General features: G+C 30.7%; 1 pseudogene; it reads right to left on the bottom strand.

Annotated features, from left to right (window-relative positions):
- Window positions 1-4,484: 4,484 nt before the first annotated feature.
- LOC107020049 lies at window positions 4,485-7,674 on the bottom strand (annotated as a pseudogene).
- Window positions 7,675-9,473: the final 1,799 nt, after the last annotated feature.

The following is a 9,473-nucleotide window of genomic DNA, read 5'->3' as shown; positions in this document are numbered from 1 at the left end:
CCTCAAATTTCACTAGTTTAGAGCTTAATTACATATTTTTGCGTATACTTTTTAAATTATTATTTGTTCCAAATTTTGATTCTTATGTATATGTACTTGAGATACATAGGTTAAAATTATGTGTAATTTGAATGATTGTTACCCGTTGTATTGTATTGTATGATTAGTTTAAGTATAATGTTTGTTTTAATTGTTACTTAAATTCTACTACTCACATTGATTAAATCTATTGTTAAGTAACGAAAAGATTCATTTTATGGAACGACTGATTTGGTGTGATCACATTGTTACGATACAATACGACATATTAGAAACAACATGTAACAACCACCCAAACAAAATGATAGATACATATATGTAAGTGTATTTTAATTAAAATTATTAATTAGTGAGATAATATGTAATTATTTCAAATTATAAAAGAAAATAAGCAAAATATGATAGAAATATTGTGTAATTAGGTAGTTTTTTGAAGAAAAAAGAAGATCAATGGTTTAGAGTTACTCCCTCCGTTTTATTTTTTGGTCTATCTTGATTTGATATAGAGTTTAAGAAAGTAAAAAAGTATTTGAATCTTATAGTCTTATATTAACGATATATCAAATATAGGAGTGTACAAGTCAAACTGAATCGAAGAAACAAGACAAACCTAAGAAAAAACTCGATTTGTGATTTGATTTGGTTGATTTAGGTTTGAAAAAAAAAGCAACTTACATAAATGACTACATTTATAGGGTTAATGAAGTTCAATAGTTATAAGTATGTTATTTACTAAAAATGACTACACTTTATATGAACATCTAGTTGTATTTGTGATTTTTTTTTTAATTATACAGTTTTATCATTAGAATTATACTGAATCAATTAAGGTAACTGAGTCCCTTTAATAATGTGCTGAAATTCTCAACTTCCCATTGTTACATTAACAACTAATGATTATATAGTCAATGTGTATACTTTCGAATTCCAATTACTTTTTAAAAAAATTGGATACATCGTGTACAAATTTTCATTGTCGCTATTGTTCTTATTCAAATGTAAAGGTATTTCACTTGCATTTCTTTAGTTAAATTGATTCATTGTAATTGTGAATGAATCTTGTTTGTTTCGATTCTAATACACGATAAATATAATTGTATCTCTAAAATTGTTCAATACAATTGTGTTGATATATCAATACAATTGGATAATCTAGAAAAAAAATGACAATGAACTATGCTAAAATATGATTATCCGAATGTATATGTATTTCACTCAGTGTTAAAAAAAAAAAAAAGATGTTTTGTATACATATACATTCAAATCTTTGTAATGTATTAATGTATCCAAATGCACTTGCATTTCTAATTGGACAATCCATGAAAAATAACAAGTATTCAAATGTATATGGATTCTATTGTGTTCAATATTCAAATACAATTATGTGTGTATTAAGAGAATGAAATGTATTCATGTATTACGTTATTTATATCAAAGTGAATTTTAATATAATTAAATTATGTATTTGAATGACAGTGAAAATAACTTTTTCAAACAAAATCCTACGAAAACTGAAAAACATATATATGTATACAAATATAAACTTCATATAAATGATAAAAAAAATGCAATTAAAAAATACCCAACATAGATGAATTACAAAAATCGTTCAATTAATCATGCAAATTATCTTGAATTAGAAGGAAAATAGAGGGAAAATAATAAAAAAAGATATTAATACATGTATATTGAATAAGGTAACTAGGTAAGTACAGGAAACATAGCCCCATAAAACATGCATATTGCATTTATTAGGTGTATAGTGATATCTTTCCTATTTAGTAATAATTATTATATACATATAAAAAAACTAAAAAAAATTGATAATTCAAAGTTAAGTTTGCTAATTAATATGTAAGTATATTCATATAGCATAAAAAAAAATAAACCGTAGCTATATACATTAAATATTAATTGATGTTTGCTATATTCTGTAGTTTTTCAAAAAAAGAAAAATAGTCACTGTCGCAAGTTAAGAGATAATACGCAAGTAGCACCTCAACTTATGCCCAAAATATCAGAGACTCACTTATATTATACTAAAGTCCTATTACCTCCCTGAACTTATTTCATAAATATTTTTCTACCCCTTTTCGACCTACGTGAAACTATCTTGTGGGCCCAGCGTGTGTTAACATTTTTTTCAAACTATTGTCACGTAGGCCGAAAAGGGTAGAAAATTATTATAAAATAAGTTCAGGGGGCAATAAAACCTTAGTATAGTAGAAGTGTATCTCTGAGATTTCAGGCATAGGTTGAGGAGGTACTTATGCATTTTCCCGCAAGTTTACAATCTATGTTGTAAATGTTTTGTATTCAATTTGATGATAGTGTTTAATCTTATAAATTTGCATACTGAATGTTAATATTTCAATGAAAATATTTGTAGTTGGTGTCAATTTCTCAATCTTTTTGAAAATTTCTATTCAATTAACATTTTAAAGTTTTAGTTGATCACACAAATAAAAAGTATACTTAAATCTCTTTTTGACAAAATGGTCAAATGACCCTCTAATATAAGTATATTTATTTTCTTCATCATCTTCTTCCTCTTCACTTTGTCCTAAATCATGCTTCAATTTTTTCCACTGTAACTCCCCAAAATCTTTATCTCTCTCCACCCCCACTCACACCTTCTATATTCCACAAATTAAGTATCAATATTTAAATTAAAAAAATAAAATAAAAAGTATTAATATTCATTAGCAACTCCACAATAACTACTTTAGGAACTATTTAAACCACCATTTTCACCTCTCCCACTCAAATTTCACAATTGCAACTCCAATTTCATGCTTGAAGTTCTCGCTAATCGTCTTAGAATTGGAGGTAAATTGCAACTCCAATTTACGCCTTTTAAATTAAAGGAAACCATTGAATTATTGGGATTGTATAGAATCAATTGATTGTTGTTGCTCAACTTCGTGAAATTTTTATCATGTGTAGGTTAGATTCCTTCATCGGCCGTTAATAAAACCTAAAAATAAGATCTGGAGGTTGATAATTTTTGTCTGAGCAAGAAAATTAATGACTTTAATTTATTCTTTTACTACATAAATAATAGTAGTCTTTATAATTGTTTGATGATTTTGATGGTTAATGGATGTGAGTTATTAAGTAAGATAAATTATGAAAAAGTATTAAGAGATGGGTGAGGAAATGGAGCTGCTATGGTGATAGTGGTTCAACAATGGCAATGGAGATTTATAGGTAAGGTGGGTGTTGATGAGAGGGGAGGGGGGGGGGGATGATAAAAGAAAAAGAAATGAAGAAAAGTAAAGAAAATAGAATTAAAGGCAAAAGTTTGAAAAATAAAAAGGGTCAAAAATACCCGTTAACTTTGTTTTATTAGTTGAAATATATTCTTACCGTTAAGACGAAGTTATTTTTACCCTTACCGTTACTAATTTCATCATTTATACCCCTTAGTTGACGAAAATTCTCAATTTGATCCAAATTAGACCAATTTCAATTAAAATGACCCATTTTTATCTTTTCGATCCAAACCCGATTCAAGTAACTTAACACAAACCTATTTCACCTGTCTGTGTATGTGATTGCAAAGGGTTATGATGACTTAACATTGGGAGTTGTAATTTGTCTATTTCCACAGTTCAAGAGTCCATTTTATTGCAGGTGTAATTATGAGGCCTGAATTTATTTATGATATGTGTCGTGTTGGGAGAGTGAAATTGCCTCTAGGTATACTTGATTATTGTTGGGTGCATGCTCTTCATCTCTCATTCTGTTAAAGTAAGAAAATTATGTTAAACTAAGAAAATTGAATTGGCAAGCTGATAAATCCACGAGAATATATGTTGTTGCAAATGTATGAAGTTTTTATGGAGCAAAGAGATGAAATTTTGTTTTATTCAGAGAGGAAGAAGATGAAGAAGAAATTGATTTTGGGATTTAATTTGTCATGAGTTTTGTTTGGGTTGGATTTGAATTTGGATCGGATTCAAATTTGGGTCGAAAAGATGAAATTGGGTAATTTCAAGTGAAATTGGATGATTTTGGTCAATTTGGGACTTTCCATCCAATTGAGGGGTATAAATGATGAAATTAGTAACAACAGGGTTAAGAATAACTTTCTTTTAATGGTAAGGGTATATTCAACCAATAAAACAAAGTTAAGGGGTATTTTTGACTCTTTTCCCGATATTTAACAAAAAGTTTAAAATATTTTCAAATATTTTTTAATCAGTTCTTTGTCTCTCACATGCCTTTGAGAGTGTGAATACACTCTCTGTATCATTCAACACTTAAGGGTATATTTATTCCGCTTTAAAATAGTATGAAGGGATAATAGGATACCCATAAAATATAAGTGTGTAGTTGAGAATTCGACTATAGATTAGGAAGACATTTGATCATTCTCTCTCTTTTTCAATCACTCTATCATTATAAGTAAATTGAAATAAAAAAATCGACTATAATCAAAATTGAAAAACCGAATTAAATTATTCAACTCTTATATATTGATCCAACCACCCATATAATTAAACTTGACTACCTGATTATTAACCCCCACCCTGAAATGTGTTGTTTCATTCTTACCTTTCATCCTTTGTGAACATGTTGAACAGAATTCTTGTGAATCAAATCTAAGAACTCAATGATATCCAAATGCTTTACGTTTTGACTATTTTACCTTTATTTATATACACATATACAAGAAAAATCGAGTATTAGTTTATGAAAGCATTATACCGCGAAATTGAGGAGATGGTGGAGACACTGGATTTGCTAAATATCTGCTTGTGCAAGTACACGAAATCATCACAGGAACAGAGATGGTAGAGACAGAGTCAGGTTTCGCCTTTTGTGATTGATCAGACTGAACAAATTCCGCGATCAACCTGGAGACAACATCAGGCTTCTCCACATGAGGAATGTGGCCACACTTTGGTATTTGGCGTAGAGTCGCATTTGGAAGTTCACAATGCAATCTCTGAGCACATAAAAATCAATGGAACACTTGAGTTATAACCGCGTATTTGGCTGTTAGGAGCTAACATGTTAGTAAATATTTTTCCGAAGTTTGAAAGAAACTTACCACTCCTAGCTTGTAGTCAATAATATGATCGTCTTCACCTAATATTATCAGTGTTTTGTGCTTTACCTGTATGACAGAACACCAAGCAATGAGAATGGAGCAAAACGCTCTCTGTGCTATAGGAAAATTATTAGTAAACGTCCACATACATGTTCTATCTGATCAATGACATTGTAGCCTCCGCTGATCATAAAATTCACTGTTGCATCCTCCCACCAAGGTAATAAACAATGTAGACGACCTATCTGGATTAAAAAAAACACGTAATCAAAAGGTCTGATCGATAAGACAAGTAGAGCGTACAGATCCACTTTTTAAACACCTGAGCTCCACGACTTTCAGGTTTCTTAACGAAAACTTACATTAGTCCATTCTATACATGTACTTAATGGTAAGCCGTTGAAAGCCAATGATGTTGCATATAACCGAATTGGTAAGCTTTTCAACAAGTAGACCTGCAACGCGTTTTTTGTCAACATAGTGAAAACACAAAGAAATCGTAGATGGAAGATACTCGAAGAATGTCTGCGATCATATTTGAAAACATGTTATATCTATGATTCAGATCAGAATATACATCCCATGGACTCACCCCAGCATAAGCTACTGTTTTCGGTAAGGTTGCAAGCTTTCCTGTACCTTTCGCATAAACACTTGCGTTGATTAAAACCAGCCTATCCACCTATATAAAGTAAAAGTACTTCAGAGTAAGAAATGAATTTGTAATATCTCGAACGGGATTCACAGTTACTGAAAGTACTTACAGCTTCAGGATAGTTGACAGAGAAGTCAATAGCAACAGCTGATCCTAGACTCGGTCCGACAAGTACCATCGGCCTCTGGATATAGGTAGACCACAGCTGAAAGAAAAACAAGGCTGGTAAATTCACAAAAACGAGTAAACGGAGAACATACATTTCACAAAATCAGTAGGTATACCTGATAAAGGTGATCGCGCTTGGAAGCTACATCACATGATGGAAGCCTTTCTTAACAATCAGAACAAAACGAAAAGAGGTGAGACCATGAGCAAGTCTTCATTTTCGTTTCTGCAAAAATAAAAAATGAGATAGAGCAAGAACAATCGAAATACCTAAATCAGAAAAACCCCATCCAAGGATATCATTGCCCAAGTCTCCAGCCCAGCTTCCTCGAGCAATGGAAGCGTGTACCTCCATTCTAAACACGTGCTGATCACAATGAGGTATAATGAACAACAGCATAGCTAGAAAAAAGTGATCAAAACTAATAGCTTACTATAAAACATACCTATCAAAACCATGAAGAAGCACAACTGGATTTGCCTCTTTCTTTTCTTTTGGCTTCACACAACTACTCATGACACGATCCTTCGATAAGTTTACCTAAATGAAACAACAACAAAGATCAACAATCAAGACAATAACAGTAACTTTATAAAGGAAGAAAATGGTGGATTCAATACAAAACAGGACAAGCAAGATTTTTAGGATTTCATATAAATTGGGACAGACGGAGTAAACAATTACTCCTTCTGTCCCAGTTTATATGGTACAATGAATTTCGAGATTCAAACTTCTAAACTTTGACATGTATTCAGACAAAGAAGCCAAATTTTCTAATATAAAATTTAGGGAAAATGCATAAGTACCCTAGACTATAATCGAAATCCCATAAACACATCTTAACTAAACTAAGATCCTATTACCCCTAAACTTATTTTTTTTTTATAATTTTGTGCAGCTTTTTGGCTTACGTGGCATCCAAATATCTCTCACGCGCCTCAATTTCGTGGAGACACTTACGTGGCATCCAAATATCTCCTACGCGCCTCAATTTTGTGGAGATACAGAATGTACCACGTAAGACAAAAGGTCTATAAAATTATCAAAAAAATAAATTCAGGGTTAATAGGACCTTAGTTTAGTTAAAATGTATCTAAGATTTCGGTCATAGTCTAGTACCAGTCTAGAAGTACTTGAGCATTTTCCCTAAAATTTATATATTAAAAAAATACGTAAAAAGTACTTTAAATCACAATAATTAACAGTACTTTAAATTACAATAGTTAATAACTTAAAATACTTTTAAAACATAGATACAAATTTCAATCAAAGAAAAACTCAGTTATCCTTTTCGCTAAGGGACCCAATATATGAAGAAAGTATAAGTAAGTACAGGAAGAAGTGAAAGTGGTATTATCAGTCTCGCAAAAACAGCAATAAATATACACATTAACAAAGAATACTAAACTTTACGGAATTTTTCATATTTTAGAAATTCTAAACTCGTCTCTTGCTTCATTCACTTCAAAAATAACAAAAATAAATTTCACAACAGCAGATTGTTAAAACTTACTGGTATTCTCTCAATTCGTGAAGCCATGTTTCTAGCATAAGGATCTTTGATTTTCTCGACTTGTTTAGGAAGAAAATCTGGAAATTCACAGCCAGCCCAGATCGTTAAACGCCTCGAATTCGACCATTTCAAATTGGATCCAATTAGAACAAATGCCGGCGGAAGAGCACCACCGGCACCGGCTCCGGCTGACAAAACAGTTAGCATACCAATATCAATAGCAATAGAAGTGCCAATGATTTACGTAGAAATTGAATTTAATATTTGTCTAATAAATACTTCGCAATTTGGCATTTGACATGAGTTTCTTGTTTTAACTTTTCCCCCCTAAAATTTAGGCTTTCTGTTCTACTTTTTTTTTTATTAAATTTATTTAAATAAATTTAAGTTTAAATTTTTAATTAATGATCTAGGAATATTTATCGCTCTATAATAACTAACGTATTATAATAAAATGAAAAAACAGTATGCGAATAGCTACCATCCCATCAAATGCAGGAGGATCTCACTCCCACTTCCACCCCAACCCCACCACCACCTCTTTTTTCAACGGAGCTTAAGAAAAAAAGAAAAAAAATAAGGGATATGAAAATGGAGATTGAATGAATTTTTTATCGATGAGGTAAAATTTTTTAGGTGAATCATTAAAATAGGATTGTCAAAAATTTTGGAATGAAGAATTGATTCCTTTATAATAAAGTGAAAGTTTAGATAAACATCTGGACGGTCAAATTTTTCAATAAACATCTTCTCATATTGATATGTACTATGTGAGTATCATAAAGGACTAAAATTTAAGTATTTCTTTTTTAGAAATCAATCTTTATGATGTTCTAATAATATATGACATATATCATAAATAACTAAAATGTGTCGCTATTAAATAAATCTATTAATTTTCAATGGTACTTATCAGTACTTGATATATACTATTGTTGGTATCATAAAAAATTAAAATCTATTTTAAAGGAATGATTAATTTTCAATGGTACTTATCAGTACTTGATATATATTATTGTTGGTATCATAAAAAATTAAAATCTATTTCAAAGGAATGAATTAGTCGTTTATGATACCCCGCACACATATATATATACATAAATAATATGTCAAGTGGTACCATTTTACAATAATTAATAATACTAGGTTTTATTATAGGAATATGAAATAATATCATAACTTTATGTTGGTATAATAATTGATTTGATGAACAAGCAAGATATCGAATTGACATTTAATTGGTACAACTTAAAAAAGAATTGATTTTGAAGACCAAAATATGAATTTTGTTATAAAAGAACTTACTAAAATTAATATACTAGAACAAAAATTGAGGAAGTAATATATTTCATAAAATGTATATATGTATCTATATGTACAATGGCTATTTATAGCCATGAGTTTATTACACATATGTATCACTTTGGCCATTATTGGCCAAGTGATGTATACCTTTGGCCTATTATTGACCAAGTGATGAGCTGCACAAGTGATGCAACTCTTTCACTGTTTGGGGCCCACGTGGCATATTTTACAAGACTCCCCCTTGTATGTCTATGTAAGTATATAGACATACATAATACGCATTACTTGCTGCCTCATTAAAAACATTTCTAGGAAAACCCAGTGGGACAAAACCTAGACTAAGGAAAAAAGAGTACAGTGCGTATTTTACTCCCCCTGATAAAAACCACGATTCAGATGGTTAAGTTTTCGCATTCCAATTTTGTGAACCATCTTCTCAAGAGTTGAGGCCGGTAAAGATTTGGTAAATAAATCTGCTGGATTATCACTCGAACGAATTTGTTGCACATCAATATCACCATTCTTTTGGAGATCATGTGTGAAGAACAATTTTGGTGAAATGTGTTTCGTTCTATCTCCTTTTATAAAGCCTCCTTTTAATTGAGCTATGCATGCAGCATTGTCTTCAAAGAGCATTGTGGGTATCTTGACGTCACACTTCAAACCACATCTTTCTTTGATAAAATGTATTACAGATCTTAACCATACACATTCTCTACTTGCTTCATGAATG

The sequence above is a fragment of the Solanum pennellii genome, chromosome 5 (genome assembly GCF_001406875.1).
Source record: "Solanum pennellii chromosome 5, SPENNV200".
Taxonomy (NCBI): domain Eukaryota; kingdom Viridiplantae; phylum Streptophyta; class Magnoliopsida; order Solanales; family Solanaceae; genus Solanum; species Solanum pennellii.
The sequence above is the reverse complement of the archived record's forward strand: the minus strand, read 5'-3'. Positions and strand labels throughout refer to the sequence as shown.